The sequence below is a fragment of the Tursiops truncatus genome, chromosome 14, assembly GCF_011762595.2.
Source record: "Tursiops truncatus isolate mTurTru1 chromosome 14, mTurTru1.mat.Y, whole genome shotgun sequence".
In the NCBI taxonomy this organism is placed as follows: domain Eukaryota; kingdom Metazoa; phylum Chordata; class Mammalia; order Artiodactyla; family Delphinidae; genus Tursiops; species Tursiops truncatus.
Window position 1 is genome coordinate 36751543 of NC_047047.1, and position 15593 is coordinate 36767135.

General features: G+C 36.4%; 1 protein-coding gene and 1 long non-coding RNA gene across 5 annotated transcripts in view; one reads left to right on the plus strand and one right to left on the minus strand.

Moving 5' to 3' along the window:
• LOC141276392 (uncharacterized) overlaps positions 1-13975 on the plus strand; it is a 39576-nt gene extending 25601 nt beyond the window's left edge. The window contains exons 3-4 of the long non-coding RNA XR_012325890.1: positions 13198-13310; positions 13825-13975. This is a non-coding gene — a long non-coding RNA (uncharacterized lncRNA). The remainder of the gene's footprint in view (positions 1-13197; positions 13311-13824) is intronic.
• Positions 1-15593, minus strand: part of EHBP1 (EH domain binding protein 1) — a 564927-nt gene that overhangs the window by 402022 nt on the left and 147312 nt on the right. The gene's annotated exons all lie outside the window — the stretch shown is intronic.

The following is a 15593-nucleotide window of genomic DNA, read 5'->3' on the forward strand; positions in this document are numbered from 1 at the left end:
GGCTGGACAAACTTCTGCTAATAGCTCAGAAAGATCAAAAGTTCAGAGTAGGGCTTCCCTGGTGGCGCAGTGGTTGAGAGTTCGCCTGCCGATGCAGGAGACACGGGTTCGTGCCCCAGTCCAGGAAGATCCCACATGCCACGGAGTGGCTGGGCCAGTGAGCCAAGGCCGCTGAGCCTGTGAGCCATGGCCGCTGAGCCTGCACGTCCGGAGCCTGTGCTCCGCAACAGGAGAGGCCACAACAGTGAGAGGCCCGAGTACCGCTAAAAGAAAAGAAAAAAAAAGTTCAGAGTATTCAGTCACACAAAAGGTTCTTTGAAAACGGTATGACTCACAGATTCCCTCAATCAAACCCGAGAGCTTCTAAGACGTTTAAAGACTTTGTCCCTCAGCTATCTCAGCAAAATCCAAGAATAGAGGTGGGATTATCTAGGAAAGACCTATGGATGAGCCTCTTATCTAATAGAGCAAATTCTTGTGACATACATGGGAGACCCACAAAGCTCTTGAGAATTTTATATCAGCAGAAATACTGTCAGCTTGGAGTAAAAGAAAGAGAGCGCATGAAAAGAAAGAATGCTGTGACTGGGGCTTCCCTAGTGGTGCAGTGGTTGAGAGTCTGCCTGCCAATGCAAGGGACACGGGTTCGAGCTCCTGGTCTGGGAAGATCCCACAAGCAACTAGGCCCGTGCGCCACAACTACTGAGCCTGCGCGTCTGGAGCCTGTGCTCCGCAACAAGAGAGGCCACGACAGTGAGAGGCCCGTGCACCGCGATGAACAGTGGCCCCCGCTCGCCGCAACTAGAGAAAGCCCTTGCACAGAAACAAAGATCCAACACAGCCAAAAATAAATAAATTAATTAATTAATTTAAAAAAATAAAAGAAAGAAAGAATGCTGTGAGACTCTCATGATCCTACAAGCAGAAAACAGGCTGATAAATTTCATAGCTGCCAGCACATACTTTTTCATGAAAAAGAAAGAATGACTCATTCCACACATCACAGAGGATAATTCCCAGAACTTGAAACTTAATGGAGTTTCCCCAGCTGAATTTTGAAGTTCTTGGGACCAGCACTCCTTTTTCACCTTCTTCTATTTTCTCTTGTTGAGCTGGAATATCAATTAGTGTTATCCTATGCTTGTCCCAACAGTGTATTTGGGGGCAGAAAAACTTGTTTTCTAGTTTCATAGGTCCACAGATAGCGACAAACTGTGCACCAGGATGGATAACACCCTTACCTGATTTAGATGAAAAGCAAAAGAAAACTAATACAACATGCAAGGAAAATGTAATACACCATACAATTTAAAATTACCTTTTTATTTAATAGGAATTCAACAGACTTTCTTGCATGCTACCTTACTTCAAAACACTGTACTTTAAAGTTATGCTATTTATTTATAGGTAATAGTTACTACCTTGATTTTTAAAGATCAGTATAAATGCAAATACAAAAATTACCATCTTTATGAAGTTTTATTTTCTTTTCAGAATAAAAATGAGGATCTCAATAATCCTTTCCCATAAAAAGATTTTGCTGTAATTTCACTAAAGTTATTCTTATCACCAATTAGCACAAAGTAATTTACATACACATAAAACATAAAGAGATAAAACCTCAAAACCCTTGAGAGATAAAATTATTCTAGAAAAGTTATCCCATTTCACAGAAGGGAAAATAGGTACTTGATGGAGAAAAAAAAGCTTGTCTAAGGAAACACTGCAAATTAGTGACTGTTCTGGAGTAGAATACAAGTTTGCTGAGTTTGAACTTTTGCCTAGTGTATCAGCTATTACCATATTTTTCTCTCATGACTTGATTAAGATTGTGGCTGGCCCTCACCCTCAGGAAATTTGTGTTAATATACTGGAAACCTGTCATCTCATTAGGCACTAAAACAATAAAATTTTGAGTTAAATGGTGAGAAACAGAAAGCTTTCCCCTTAAGATTAGGAACAATGTAAAGATGCTCACTCTCACCACGTCTATTCAATGTAGTACTGGAACTCCTAGCCAGAGAAATCAGGTAAGAAAAAGAAATAAGGACGTACAAACAGGAAAGGAAGAAGTAAAATTAGCTCTGTTTGCAGATGACATATCTTTTGTGTAGCAAATCCTAAAGATTCCACATACAAAAGAAACCCTGCTGGAACTAATAAATGAATTCAGCAAAGTTCAGGATACAAAATAAACACACAAAAGTCAGTTGCAATTCAATACATGAATAATCTGAAAAGGAAATTAAGAAAACAATCTCATTTATAATAGCATCAAAATGAATAAAATCCTTAGGAATAAACTTAACCAAGGAGGCAAAAGACTTATACACAGAAAACTACAAAACATTGCTGAAAGAAATTAAAGAAGAAACAAATAAATGGAAAGACATTCCATGTTCATGGATTGGAAGGCTTAATATTATTAAAATGTCCATATTACATAAAGCAATACACAGATTCAATGCAATCCCTATCAAAATCCCAATGACATTTTTTTTTGCAAAAATAGAAAAAAATCATGTTAAAATTCATATGGAATCTCAAAGGACCCACAATGGCCAAAACAATCTTGAGAGAGAAAAACAAAGTTGGAGGCCTCAAACGTCTGGGTTTAAAAACATACTACAAAGCTACAGTAATCAAAACAGTATGGTACTGGCACAAAAACAGACACATAAACCAATGGAACAGAAATAGAGAACACAGAAATAAGACCTTACATGTATGATCATATGGGGAAAGAATAGTCTCTCCAACAAATGGTGTCTGGAAAATTGGAGAGTCACATGAAAAAGAATGAAGTTTGATGTTCAACTTACATCATACAAAAATTAACTCTAAATGGATTAAAGACCTAAACATAAGACCTGAAGCTCTAAAATTCCTAGAGAAAATATAGGGGGAAAGATTCATGACATTTGATTTGGCAATGATACCACGGATGTGACATGAAAAACATAGGCAACAAAAGCAAAAATAGCTAAATAACAAAATAACAAAAGCTCAATATCACTAATTATCAGGGAAATGAGAATCAAAACCACAATGAAGTATCACCTCATACCTTTAGGATGGCCACTATCAAAAAAACCCAGGAAATAACAAGCGTTGGGGAAGGTGTGGAGAAATTGGAACACTTGTGCACTGTTGGTGGGAATGTAAAATGGTCCAGGCTATAGAAAACAATAGAAAGTTTCCTCAGAAAATTAAAAGTAAAATTACCATATGATCCAGCTACTCCACCTCTGTGTATATCCAAAAGAATTTGGGATTGACACATACACACTGCTCTATTTAAAATAAAGCACCTTTCCATGAAAATAAAATAAAATAAAATAATTTTAAAAAGAAACAAAACAAATTACCTGGAAAAAAAATAAAGAATTGAAAACAGGGTCTCAAAGTGGTATTTGCAGACCTATGTCCATTGCAGCATAATTTACAATAGCCAAGAGGTAGAAGCAACCTAACTGCCCATCAGCAGATGAATGGATAAAGAAAATGTGGTATACACATACAATGGAGTATTATTCAGCCTTAAAAGAAAGGAAATCCTGCCCTATGCTACAACATGGATGAACCCTGAGGACAAGATGCTAAGTGAAATAAGCCACAAGTAAGACACAAACAGACAAAATCTGCATGATTCCACTTTCATGAGGTACCTAAAATAGTCAAAGTATTAGAAACAAAAATAGAATGATGTTTGCCAGGGGCTGGGGGAAGTGGGCAAAGGGGAGTTGTTGTTCAATGCATATAGTTTCAGTTTTGCAAGATGAAAAAGTTCTAGAGCTCTGTAGTATAACAATGTGCATGTACTTAACACTATTGTACTGTACAGTTAAAAATGATTAAGATGGTAAATTTTACATTATGTATTCTTACCTCAATAAAAGAGCTTTATAGTTATTATACTGCACTATATCCACAGATGGCATAATTACAAACCAATCACTAATTTGAGAATTCCAGAGAGTTTAAATGTTTAATTTAAATGGAATATTTTAACTAAATTGCAAGAGCACGACTTCAATATTATTGAAGTACTAATAAATACATTAAAAGACTGTTGAAAAAGAGTACTTCCTTCTGAAGAATAATTATCCAAAGAATAACGTTAGTTCATTTTGTAATATATAGAAAATGTTGGTTCAAGCTAATTAAATCCAAGGCGTTTGTATAGCAATTAACAATATATGGTTAACTATTGTTATGCAGGATTTGCTATACAGCATTAATTGTGATGGACTCAATCAGCTTTCTAAAAAAGAGGAAATGTGTTGTTTTGGGAAATAAAATGCTTTCAATGTTTTATTATAAGTTAGACTTTAATAAAGTTTAGAATTGTATAGGAAAAACAAAGTGTTTTCTAAATAAGTTTTAAAGTTGAGTGAAAAATATCTCTTAGGGAATAATCTTTGTAGATTTGACACCCTGTAAAAATAAAGTCTGTTCTACATTTAAAACATACATTTGAAGCATCGCCTTTACGTTAATCACTATACTTAGCATTGTGAGAAATATAAAAATGAATTGATTAAATCCCTGAATGCAAGAATCCCATGTTACCAAGGTAATTTAAAGAATTTCTGATTCCTTAAACTGTGTTCCAGTGAATTATTTAACTTTCTAACTCTCCTTGATTCCTCGCTCACCAAGCAGTTTAAATGCTTTCTTTTCACATCAAGGTGATTCTCAAACCTGGGTCAAAGTTGAATCACCTGAAGATCTTTTAGAATATACATATGTGAGGAGCACATCCCCAGATTCTGACTCACATAGGAGTTTACAGTGGGATTTGGACATCTGTGTTTTAAAGAATGACCAAGTGCCTGGGGACTGGGGAATGACTGCAAAAGGGTGGAAGGTTTCTTTTTAGGGTGCTGGAAATATTCTAAAATTAGGTTGTGATGATAGCTGCACAACTCTGTACATTTACTAGAAATGAATGAATTCTGCACTTTAAATGAATGAGTTTTATGATGTATAAATTTTACCTCAATAAAGTAGACAAGAAGAAAAAAAAGCTTTGGGATATGACCACAATGTTATTCAGAGATGCGTATAGTCTTTTCAGATCCATCTATTTGTAAGAAAAGACTAAAAAAATAAATAGAGCATTCAACATAAGAAATTGGAGAAGGAATGAGAGTTTGGGATTAGTAGAGGCAAACTATTATTGAATATATATAGGACAGATAAACAGCAAGGTCCTATTCTATAGCACAGGGAACTATATCCAATATCCTGTGAAAAACCATAATGGAAAAGAATATGAAAAAGAATATATACATATATATATATGACTGAGTCACTTTGCTGTACAGATGAAATTAACACAACATTGTAAATCAACTAGACCTCAATAGTTTGTCTTAAATTAAAAAAAGGAATTGGAAAAGAACAAAAACAACAAAAATAGAAGGGAGGAAATAAGAAAAATAAAAACAGAAATTTGATGAAAATAAAATCTGCAACTCCAAAACTGTTTCTTTAAAAAGAGCAACTTAATGATCAAGCCTCTACCAAACACTAATAAATAAAAAAGAGAAAAACTACAATAGCAGCACCACCAATAATAATAATACAGGAGTATAACCATATATACAGATGTTTAAAGGATTAGAATGATATATGAAACTTATAATAAAACATTGAGAAATGAGATGAAATGGAAGAATTTCTAGGAAAATATAAATTTGCCAAACAATATACAAGAAAAGGTAAAAAATAGATCAATATCCTTAAAATATTTTTAAGTTAGTCAAAGATATTCTCCCTTTCCAGACTCAGATGATTCTGTGAGTAAATTTTCTCAAACCTCCAAGGTACAGATGATTTCTATGTCATTTAAACTGTTTCAGAGAATGGAAAGAGATGGAAATCTGTCAAATTCTTTCTATAAGTTTAACATAACGTTTACGTCAATGCCAACAAAAATTACACAAAAGAAAAATAGAAAGAAAATATTGGAACCTAATCTCATTCATAATTATAGGTACAAAGAACTTAAATTAAATATTAGCAAACTAAATACAGCAGTATATTTAAAAAACAACACATCACTACCAAGTAGATATTAGAAATGGAAGGATGGTTCAACATCAGAAATAGTACATTAATTCATGACATTAATTTAGTAAAGGTTACTTACTCGTTTTGATAGATTCAGAAAAGGCATAAAAATTCTTGATAAAAATTTTAGTAAGCTACGAATAGACATTTAATCTGATAAAGAGTACCTAGACATTCAAAGAAAGACAGACAAGATGAAAAGGCAGAGGGCTATGTACCAGATGAAGGAACAAGATAAAACCCCAGAAAAACAACTAAATGAAGTAGAGATAGGCAACCTTCCAGAAAAAGAATTCAGAATAATGATAGTGAAGATGATCCAGGACCTTCGAAAAAGAATGGAGGCAAAGATCAAGAAGATGCAAGAAATGTTTAACAAAGACCTAGAAGAATCAAAGAACAAACAAACAAATGACCAATACAATATCTGAAATGAAAACTACACTAGAAGGAATCAATAGCAGAATAACTGAGGCAGAAGAACAGATAAGTGACCTGGAAGATAGGATGGTGGAATTCCCTGCTGCGGAACAGAACAAAGAAAAAAGAATGAAAAGAAATGAAGACAGGGAGGAGCTTCAAGATGGTGGAAGAGTAAGACGCGGAGATCACCTTCCTCTCCACAAATACATCAGAAATACATCTACATGTGGAACAACTCCTACAGAACACCTACTGAACGCTGGCAGAAGACCTCAGACCTCCCAAAAGGCAAGAAACTCCCCATGTACCTGGGTAGGGTAAAAGAAAAATGAAAAAATAGAGACAAAGAATAGGGACGGGACCTGCACCAGTGGGAGGGAGCTGTGAAGGAGGAAAGGTTTCCACACACCAGGAAGCCCCCTTGTGGGCGGAGACTGCTGGTGGTGGAGGGGGGATGCTTTGGAGCCGTGGAGGAGAGCACAGCAACAGGGGTGCGGAGGGCAAAGTGGAGAGATTCCTGCACGGAGGATTGGTGCCGACCAGCACTCACCAACCCAAGAGGCTTGTCTGCTCACCCGCCAGGGCGGGCGGGGGCTGGAAGCTGAGGCTCGGGCTTCAGAGGTCGGATCCCAGGGAGAGGACTGGGGTTGGCTGCATGAACACAGCCTGAAGGGTGCTAGTGCATCACAGCTAGCTGGGAGGGAGCCAGGAAAAAGTCTGGAGCTGCCGAAGAGGCAAGAGGCTTTTTCTTGCCTCTTTGTTTCCTGGTGCGCGAGGAGAGGGGATTAAGAGCGCCACTTAAATAGCTCCAGAGACAGGCACGAGCTGCGGCTATCAGCATGGACCCCAGAGACGGGCGTGAGACGCTAAGGCTGCTGCTGCCGCCACCAAGAAGCCTGTGTGCAAGCACCGGTCACTATCCACACCTCCCCTCCCGGAAGCCTGTGCAGCCCGCCACTGCCAGGGTCCCGTGATCCAGGGACAACCTACCCGGAAGAATGCACGGTGCACCTCAGGCTGGTGCAAAGTCACGCTGGCCTCTGCCGCTGCAGGCTCACCCCGCATCCATACCCCTCCCTCACCCCTGGGCTGAATGAGCCAGAGCCCCCGAATCAGCTGCTCCTTTAACCCCGAGCTATCTGAGCAAAGAACAGACACCCTCAGGCGACCTACACCTCAGGTGCCACAGAGGCAGGTCCAAATCCAAAGTTGAACCTCGGGGGCTGTGCGACCAAAGAAGACAAAGGGAAATCTGTCCCAGCAGTCTCAGGAGCAGCATATTAAATCTCCACAATCAACTAGATGTACCCTGCATCTGTGGAATACCTGAATAGACAACGAATCATCCCAAATTGAGGAGGTGGACTTTGAGAGCAATGACATATATATTTTTTAACCTTTTTCTCTTTTTGTGAGTGTGCATGTGTATGCTTCTGTGTGTGATTTTGTCTGTATAGCTTTGCTTTTACCATTTGTCCTAGGGTTCTGTCTGTCAATTTTTCTTTTTTAATTACTTAAAAATATTTTTTTCTTAATAATTATTTTTTATTTTAATAACTTTATTTTATTTTATCTTCTTCTTTCTTTTTTTTCTCTCTTTTATTCTGAGCCTTGTGGAGGACAGGCTCTTGGGGCTCCAGTCAGGCATCAGGGCTGTGCCACTGCGGTGGGAGAGCCAAGTTCAGGACACTGGTCCACAAGAGACCTCCCAGCTCTAGGTAATATCAAACAGTGAAAATCTCCCAGAGATATCCATCTCAATGCCAAGATCCAGCTCCACTCAACAACCAGCAAGCTACAGTTCAGGACACCCTATGCCAAACAACTAGCAAGACAGGAACACAACCCCATTCATTAGCACAGAGGCTGCCTAAAATCATAATAAGGCCACAGACACCCCAAAACACACCATGAGACATGGACCTGACCACCAGAAAGACAAGATCCAGCCTCATCCACCAGAGCACGGGCACTAGTCCCCTCCACCAGGAAGCCTACACAACCCACTGAACCAACCTTAGCCACTGGGGACAGACACCAAAAACAATGGAAACTACGAACTTGCAGGCTGCGAAAAGCAGACCACAAACACAGTAAGTTAAGCAAAATGAGAAGACAGAGGAACACACAGCAGATGAAGGAGCAAGATAAAAATGCACCAGACCTAACAAATGAAGAGGAAATAGGCAGTCTACCTGAAAAAGAATTCAGAATAATGATAGTAAAGATGATCCAAAATCTTGGAAATAGAATGGAGAAAATACAAGAAACGTTTAACAAGGATGCAGAAGAACTAAAGAGCAAACAAACAATGATGAACAACACAATAAATTAAATTAAAAATTCTCTAGAAGGAATCAAAAGCAGAATAAGTGAGGCAGAAGAATGGATAAGTGACCTGGAAGATAAAATAGTGGAAATAACTACCACAGAGCAGAATAAAGAAAAAAGAATGAAAAGAATTGAGGACAATCTCAGAGACCTCTGGGACAACATTAAATGCACCAACATTTCAATTATAGGGGTCCCAGAAGAAGAGAAAAAAAAGGGACTGAGAAAATATTTGAAGAGATTATAGTTGAAAACTTCCCTAATATAGGTAAGGAAATAGTCAATCAAGTCCAGGAAGCACAGAGAGTCCCATACAGGATAAATCCAAGGAGAAACATGCCAACACACATATTAATCAAACTATCAAAAATTAAATACAAAGAAAAAATATTAAGAGCAGCAAGGGAAAAGCAACAAATAACATACAAGGGAATCCTCATAAGGTTAACAGCTAATCTTTCAGCAGAAACTCTGCAAGCCAGAAGGGAGTTGCAGGACATATTTAAAGTGATGAAAGGGGAAAACCTAAAGCTATAGTGATTAAAATAGTGTAATATTGGAATAGAAATAGATCAGTTGACTAAAAAAGGATTCAGAAACAAATCCATATAAATTTGAAATTTAGTGTATAAAAAATATGTCATTTCAAACCATTGTGGAAAGGCTGGCCTAATCAATAAATAGTTTGGGGTCAACTGGCTGTCCATTTAGCAAAAAAACTTAGAGTTCTCTTCATACCACACATTTTAAAAACTAAATTCCAGAGGGATTAATAAGTAAAATGTAAAATGACAAAAGCTCTAGAATACAGGAAATATTTTTATAATCTTGGGGAAAGATCTTTCTAAGACACAAAACTCAGAAGCTACAAAGGAAAGGAAGGACAGATTACTGCACAAAAATGTAAAATTTCTATAGAAGACATTTTTAACAGAGAAAGTATTAATAACCATAGTATAAAAACAAGTCGTATAAATAAATAAAAAACCAAAAGGCAAACACCCAATAAGGCAAAAAATATGAACATGTAGTCCACGAAAGAACAAAATACTAATACCTAACTAATACCTAATAAACATATGAAAAGATGTTCAACTTCACTGGCAATTAGGAAAATACAAATTCAAAATGAGATGCCACAAACTACCTGATTAAAAAATGGGCAGAGAAAAAAAAAAAAAAATGGGCAGAGGCTCTGAATAGGCATTTTCCAAAGAAGACATGCAGATGGCCAACAGGCACATGGAAAGATGTTCAACATCACTAATTATTAGGGAAATGCAGATCAAAACACAAGACACCACGTAACACCTCTTAGAATGGCGATTATCAAAAAGACAAGAAATATCAATAACAGTGTTGGAGAGGATGTGGAGAAAAGGGAAGCCTTGTGTGCTATTGGGAACATAAATTGGTAGAGCTACTACGGAAAACAGTATGGAGATCCCTCAAAAAATTAAGAATAGAACTACCATGTGATTGAGCTATTCCAACTCTGGGTATTTTTCCAAAGAATACAAAAACACTAATTTGAAAAGATATGTGCACCCCTACGTTCACTGCAGCATTATTTACAATAGTCAAGATGTGGAAACAACTTAGGTTGGTTGTTTTCACGATGGATAAAGAATATATGATACACATATATACAGTAAAATGCTACACAGCCATTAAAAAAGAATGAGATCTTTCCATATGTGACAACATGGATGGACCTTGAGGTATTACACTAAGTGAAATAAGTCAGATGGAGACCAACAAATACAGTATGATTTCACTCATATGTGGAATCTAAAAAAGCAAAACAAACAAAATAAAACAAAAAACAAACTCATAGAGAACAGATTGCTGGTTACTGGAGGGAAGTCAGCTAAGGGGTGGGAGAAATGGGTGAAGAGGGTCAATGGTCTGGTGAAAATGGTAACTAGACTTATGGTGGTGATCATTTTGTAGTGTATACAGATGTAGAATTCTAATGCTGTACACCTGAAACTTACATAATAATAAAAAAGTGAGATCCCATTTTTGTTCACCAAAATTACAAAAAATTAAACATACTGATGAAGTCCAGGGTTGCCTAGGGTATAGGGAAAAGAAAATTCACCTTCTTCTGGTGCAGGGTGAGTTGTGACAACCTATTTAGAGTGACAAGTAACTGTCAGTAAATATCATCACAATATGACAATAACTATCAAAATTAAAAACATTTTTAACTCTTACTTTTAGATTTACATTCTATAGGAATACTTGCACAAGTGTGCAAGGATATATATAGTGAAAATTATTTGTAATAGCTAAAAATATGAGACAACCTAATGTCAACAGTAATAGAATGGTTGAATGGATACTGAAATAGTCATAAAATGGAAACCTCTGTAGCCATTTAAAAATTAGAGGTAAGTCTGATAAATTATATATTTTAATTGAAGTACAGTTGATTTACAATGTCATGTTAGTTTCTGCTGTACAGCAAAGTGATCCAGTTATACATATGTATACATTCTTTTTTATATTCTTTTCCATTAAGTCTGATGAATTATTAAGTGAAAATTACATAACATTATGCAGAGTATGATTTCACTTTTGTGAAAACAAATGTGTTCTTGAATGTTCTTCAAAAATGTCCGGAAAAAAAAAAAATGTCCGGAAAGGTATCAGAAGTTTGACTGTGTTTACTTCTTGGGGATGGGTATGGAAAGGGGTTGGGGGAATATGTGAGTGGTTGGAGTTTTTTACTTTTTCTACTTTACAAATTATTTATATATGTATACGTGATCCACAAATAATTCTATATTAATTTACAATAAAATGGTAAAAATTAAATGAACATGTGCAAAGGGATATAAGAGACAATCAATTGTACAAAACATATTTCCTAGAAATTTACAATTTAAAGCTGGGTAGAATAGAAATAAACTGTGACTCTCCTAAATCCTAAACAAGAAGGAATTTGATCCCCAACTCCATTTTTATGCACCTGTGTGAATTGCAAAAAAAAAATCAGAAAATTTAGGGATTTAATTGACACTGGACCCAAACCTGCATATTTTCTAGAACAAAACAATAGTGGAGCATTCAAATATTTGCGCATTCTGTTTTGGATCTGGGCCTACCCACACAAATGGACCACCCCACAGACACTGGTGCCTTACTTCTGGAGTTCATTCAGATTATCATCTACCTTTTCACTCCAGGAAATCTACTCCTCACTCTCAGTTTACTTGGAGGAGGAAGAGGAGAAGAAGGAGAAGGAAAAATGAAGGAGGAAGAGGGGGAGAAAGAAGGAGAAAGCAGTTTTGACCTGCAATACAAGTACAGATTTAAAGCTGAACAATCACTTAACTCCAGAAGCCCACAGGCATAAGCTACAGACCTAGCCTGCAAATAAATTTGGTTTCAATTCAACCAAATTAGGTGACTTTTTGCCTTTATATCAGTAGTTTCTTTAAAAGTGGATATACTTTTTCACAACTAGATAGATCCAAACAATAGCCAGAATTGACTACATAGCCATAAAATTTAGTACAATGCCTCTAAAATAGCAGAGATTTGGCATTGCTTTCAGTTCAACAAGTTTTTCTTAAAACTGAGCAACTTGGCTAGAGAAGATTTATTAATTCAGAGTCTGTAATCTAAGGGCAATTGAAGAAACAGCATGAGTCATGTTCATCAAAATTTATGAATCCCTTTTGTAATTGTGACTTTATTTCTACTGCATAGTAATATAATGTTTCAAACTCTGTGATTCCACTGAGCCAAAGACAGCTCTTCAACGTAAAATAAATGAGAGATTTGGGTAATATCTTGCAAAATCCACATGGTCAGTTTGAATCCTAATACCTGTACTTCCTGAACAAATAAGTGATGCATTTGTTTTTTCTTTCCCAGATTTAAGTTCAATTTCCTCACCTTCTGGTGTCTCACGTCAGTAAGAATATACAATCTTGTGAGCCACGATGGAGATTCTCAAGTTGCATCTCTTAGAGGCATTTAATTCCCAAAGACCAAGAGTCATGAAAACTTCAATTAAAAAAAAATCAAACATTAAGTCAAATATACTTCAATAAAAAATAAAATCTAAATAAAATAAAATTATAGCCATTGCAGTAAGTAAAAAAATTAAATGTTTCCTTGACTTAGCTATTCAACTGCTTTAAGATAAACAAATGTTGCTTCAAGTTCTTTCAAATGTCCCATACCTTGGCAACAATGAAAGTCATTAACATTCACAGTCCTCCATCACATGGGACAATATTTCATACTTGACAAGTTCACAGCATGAATTTCCAGTAACTGAAACAAAGGAAAGACTTTCTTTGGATTCAAATAAACTGATGATGGACCCTCTTTTCCCTTTTCTTACAGGTGTCCCATCTGTGCCAAATAAGCTCATCTTTATTTGAGGAACATGTAGAACTAAGATGAAGTAATAGAGATGGGAAGAAAATGGGACAAGAGAGTGTCCTATAAAGTAACAGGTTTCATACTTGCTTATGACTGGTGGTGATATCTACAGGCAGTTACAAAGGAGGATTTCTAAAACATTTTATCTGCAATCTGCCCAAAACATTTGTATAAGTGGTCAAACTTCCAAGATGACTACTCTAAAAGATAATACTCCTTTTGGATAAGATTGTGTTTTTAAATAATAACATCGGCATCTTTGCCTGATAAATCCAATTCTTTATACCCTTTAAAATAGCTGATGAAAAAACTATCAGAGCCTTAGTATTGATTACAATTCAGTTTTTAAACTTTTTGTTTTGAAATAATTATAGATTCACAGGAAGTTCAACTGTGGTATAAAGAGCCCCATGTACCCCTCATGGTATCATCTTATAGCTATAGTATATAATCAAAACTCGGAAATTGGCATTGGTACATTACTGTTAACATACCAATCCCAGTTGGTATGTTACTCATACCAACTTTGTATTGTAACCTTTTTTAACCAGCATTTATTTGTGTGTGTGTGTGTATAATTTTATACAGATTAATCTCATGTATAGATTCATGTAACCACCACTACAATCAAGATTCAGCTGTCACATTATTGCAAAAGAATTCCCTCCTGCTACCACTGCGAATTAGCACTCACCACCTCATCCCCTCCTTGTCATCTGGCTACCATGAATCTCTTCTCAATCTCTGTAGTTTTGTTATTTCAAAAATGTGATATAAATGGAATCTTACTGCATTTAACATTTAAGATTGATTTTTCTTCACTAAGCATAATGTCCTTGAGGTGCATCCAGGGTGTTTCATTTATCAGTTCATTCCTTTTTATTGTTGAGTAGTATTCTATTGTGTGGATGTAGAGTTTGTTCAACCATTCACCTACTGAAGGGCATCTGGGCTGTTTCCAGTATTTTGCTAGTAGGAATAAAGCTGCAATGAGTATCACTGTACAGGTTTTGCGTAAACATATATTTTAATTTTTCTGTGATAAATGTCCAAGAGTTGATTGCTGAGTTGCATGTTTAGCTTTGCAAGAAAATACCAAACTGTTTTCCAGAGTGGCTGTACCATTTTACATTCCCACCTGCAATGCATGACAGATCCAGTTTCTCTGCATCCTCACAAACACTTGTGTAGTAATATCTCATTGTGGTTTTAACTTGCATTTCCCTAATGACTAATGATGCTGAACATCTTTTCATATCATTATTTTCCATCCATACATTCTCTTCTGTGAAATCTCTTCATGTCTTTTGCCTATTTTATAATTGGATTGTTTCTTTTTCACTGTTGAGTTTTGAGAATTTTTTTTAAAATAACGTATTCCAAATGTAAGGTTTTGTCAGATAGGTGCTTTGCAAATATTTTCTCCTACAAATTCATTTTCAAAAGACAGAAGTCAGAACTGGGTCTTAGGTGAGAGGACATTTGATTTTGTAGATTACATTCAAGGATTACATTCAAGGCTATGTGACTTTGATTTCAGCCGTTATTTAAACCCAAACTTTGAGGCTTCTTGATACAGTGATGTCCCAGTATGCTAAACAAGATCAAAAGATGACAAGTCACCACCACTGGTCAGGATTAGTTCATATGTTTAAAAGGCAGGTGCATTCTGCATAACATCATATTGCAAGGGAAAGCTCTTACTGTTGAAATGTGTAGTTCAAGAAAGCAAAAAAAATCTATTTTCAAGGCAGCAGAATGATAGGCAACCTGATCTTTAAATCTTATTCTAGGTAATATTCTAAAAATATGTGCTATAAAGTACTATAAAATAATCTGATTTCAGATCCTATGTTTTTTTCTAGTGTACCTTGCTTACTCTAGATAATGGTGGCTATACAACTCTAAATTTGAGGGGACAGTTCAAATTTCAAATATTCCAAACCATTGCCTCCATAAACCATTAAAATTACTTCCAAGTATTAGACCATCAAAATTATACCTGGTAGACTTCTCTTTACATCTGACAAAGATCCCTGTTTAGAATATTCCGAGTATGGCTACCTTGTCATATACCCTTCCCTGCTCACACCCCTTATGCTTTAATGGTCATATGCTACACGACATGATCCTGCCCCCTTGCTATAGCTAATCAGACAAAGGAGGGACCCAAAGCACCCATCCATAGGCTGTTCAGTGACCCCTGTTTTGGATTTACTGGTTCAAAAGAAGATGAGCTGGGTCAGTTATACTCCTTTTTCAGGAACTTGGAATTAAAAGGCTGAGGTGAGGGTAAACAACCATAAGAGCTAGACTGAAAGGTCATGACATGACCACTATGGGCCATGTGCAAGCTG